Consider the following 3,208-nt stretch of genomic DNA (forward strand, 5'->3'; position numbering starts at 1 on the left):
CCCCTCAGGTCCCTTTTATGTCTTTCCTCTCTCACCTTAAACCTCTAGTTTTGGACTCCCCTGCCACGGGGGAAAAGACCTTGTCAATTCTCCCTATCCATGCCCCTCATGATGTTATAAACCTCTATAAGGTCATCCCTCAGCCTCCGATGCTCCAGGGAAAATAGCCCCAGTCTCTCCCTGTAGTTCAAACCCTCCAACATCCTTGTAAATCTTTTCTGAACCCTTTCAAGTTTCACAACATCCTTTCTATAGCAGGGAGACCAGAATTGAACACAGTATTCCAAAAGTGGCCCTAACCAATGTCCTGTACAGCCGCAATATGACCCTCCCAACTCCTATACTCAATGCACTGACCAATAAAGTCAAGCGTACCAAACACCTTCTTCACCGCCCTGTCTACCTGTGACTCCACTTTCAAGGAACTATGAACCTATGAACCTGCACCCCAAGGTCTCTTTGTTCAGCAACACTCCCCAGGACCTTATCATTAAGTGTGTAAGTCCTGCTCTGATGTGTCTTTCCAAAAATGCAGTGCCTCGCATTTATCTAAATGAAACTCCATCTGCCACTCCTTGGCCCCATCTGATCAAGGTCCTGTTGTACTCTGAGGTAACCTTCTTCGCTGTCCGCTACACCTGCAATTTTGGTGTCATCTGCAAACTTACTAACTGTACCTCCTACGTTCACATCCGAACCATTCGTATAAATGACGAAAAGCAGTGGACCCAGCCCCGATCCTTGTGGCACGCCGCTGGGTCACAGGCCTCTATAGTCTGAAAGGCACCAAGACCCTCGGCCTGCTGTGTTCATCCAGCTCAACACCTTATTATGTCAGACTCCAGCATCGACAGCTCCTACCACCCTCTGTCTTCTACCTTCGAGCCAGTTCTGTATCCATATGGCTCGCTCTCCCTGTATTCCATGTGATCTGACCTTGCTAACTGGTCTACTGTGAGGAACCTTGTCAAACATCCATATGGACAATGTCCCTTGTTCTGCCTTCATCAATCCTCTTTGTCACTTCTTCATAAAGGATTGTTTTGGTTAGAGGGCAATCCGACAGAAGTATATAAGATTTACAAGAGGCATAAAAAGGGTGAAAAGTTAGGAATCTTTTCCTCTAGAGTGGAAATGTCAAATACTTGTTGGGGGACGTAGGCTTAGGATGAGAGCAGTATAGATAAGCTGAATGTCTTTTCCCTAAGTTGGGGAATTTCAATTCTCGGGGGCATATTTTTAAGGAGAGAGATTTAAAAAAGACACGAGGGGCAATTTTTTTGCACAGAGGGTGGTTCACGCGTGGAATGAACTTCCTGAGGAAGTGGTGGATGTGGGCATTGTTACAATGTCTAAAAGACATGAATGGGAAAGGTTTGGAGGGATATGGGCCAGGAGCAGGCAGGTAGGGGCTAGTTTAGTTTGGGGTTTGTGGGCTGAAGGGTCTGTCCCAGGCTGTGCTGTGATTGGAAGGGATTGTCCAACATTCAAACAGGACTTCCTCCACGACAACCCTCATTACTGGCAGCCTCCATAAGGATGCATCCTCAGTCTCCTGCTGTATTCCCCCTACACCCACGATCACACAGTCAAATTCTGCACGTCTGCACATTCGCTGACAACACCAACGTAGGAGGATGGATATCAAGCCTCGATGAGTCAGGACACAGGAAGGAGCTCCAGGGCTTGGTGAAGATAGCAATCTCTCCCTCAGCGTCAGCAAAACTGAAGAGCTGCTCATCAACTCCAGGAAGAAAGGAGGAGGACACAGCCCTATCTACATCAACAGAGCTGAGGTTGAGAGGGTGGAGAGCGTCAAGTTCCTCGGAGCGACGATAACTGACGAGCTGTCCTGGACTTCCCACGTAGATGTGACAGTCAGGAAGGCACAACAACGCCTCTTCTTCGTCTGGTGCTTCAGGAAATTTGGCACGTCCCATAAGGTTCCTCACCAACTTCTACAGATATACCATTGAAAGCATACTGTCTGGGTGCATAGTGGCCTGGTATGGAAACTGCTCTGCCCAGGACTGTAAGAAACTACAGAAGGTGGTGTGCACAGCCCAGACCATCACGGAAGCCAACCTCCCATCCATGGACTCCATCTACATTTCTCACTGCCTCAGAAAGGCTGCCTGCATCAGCAAAGACCCCTCCCACCCCCATAATACTCTCTTCCAACCTTTTCCATCAGACAGAAGTTTGAACACATGCACCAACAGGTTCAAGAACAGCTTCTTCCTGGTGAATGGACCTCTCCAATTTCAAATAATGTTGATCTGGCTTTGTGCACCTCCTTGCAGTGTAACCTTATATGCCTCACTTTGTCTAAGCATCTGTATGTCCTCGGTTGCTGTGATCTGCCTGCACTGCTCGCCAAACAAAACTTTTCACTGTACTCGGGCACATAAAGGAAGGATGCTGCGAAACTTGAAAGGGTTCAGAAAAGATTTACAAGGATGTTGCTGGGGTTGGAGGGTTTGAGCTACAGGGAGAGGCTGAATAAGCTGGAGATCTGGAGGCTGAGGGGGTGACCTTACAAAAGTTTATAAAATCATGAGGGGCATGGATAGGGTGAATAGCCAAGGTCCTTTCCTCCAGTATGGGGGAGTCCAAAACTAGAGGGGCATAGGTTTAAAGTGAGAGGGGAAACATTTAAAAGGGACCCAAGGGGCAACTTTTTCACGCAGAGGGTGGTGCGTGTATGGAACGAGCTGCCAGAGGAAGTGGTGGAGGCTGGTACAATTACAACATTTAAAAGGCATCTGGATGGGGACTTGGATAGGAAGGGTTTAGTGGGATATGGGCCAAACCACCCTAAACATGCACATCCCTGGGCACTATGGGACAATTTTCTGTACTGGACACCTCTATAACTCTAAATGGGATTAGATTAATGTAGGATATTTGGATAGCATGGACGGGTTAGGCTGAAGGGTCTATTTCTGTACTGGACACCTCTATGACTCTAAGTGAGACTGGATTAATGTAGGATATCTGGGTGGCATGAATGGGTTGGGCGGAAGGGTCTGTTTCTGTACTGGACACCTCTGTGACTCTAAATGGGACTAGATTAATGTAGGATATCTGGATAGCATGGATGGGTTGGGCTGAAGGCTCTGTCTCTGTACTGGGACACCTCTGTGACTCTAAATGGGACTAGATTAATGTAGGATAGCATGGATAGCATGGATGGGTTGGGCTGAAG

General features: G+C 47.8%; 1 protein-coding gene across 1 annotated transcript in view; it reads right to left on the reverse strand.

The window, feature by feature from the left end:
- The window catches only part of LOC125481779 (mothers against decapentaplegic homolog 6-like), a 13,456-nt gene that overhangs the window by 7,328 nt on the left and 2,920 nt on the right, over positions 1–3,208 (reverse strand). The window lies entirely within an intron of this gene.

The sequence above is a fragment of the Rhincodon typus genome, unplaced genomic scaffold, assembly GCF_021869965.1.
Source record: "Rhincodon typus isolate 14 unplaced genomic scaffold, sRhiTyp1.1 hic_rhity00003519, whole genome shotgun sequence".
NCBI classification, from domain to species: domain Eukaryota; kingdom Metazoa; phylum Chordata; class Chondrichthyes; order Orectolobiformes; family Rhincodontidae; genus Rhincodon; species Rhincodon typus.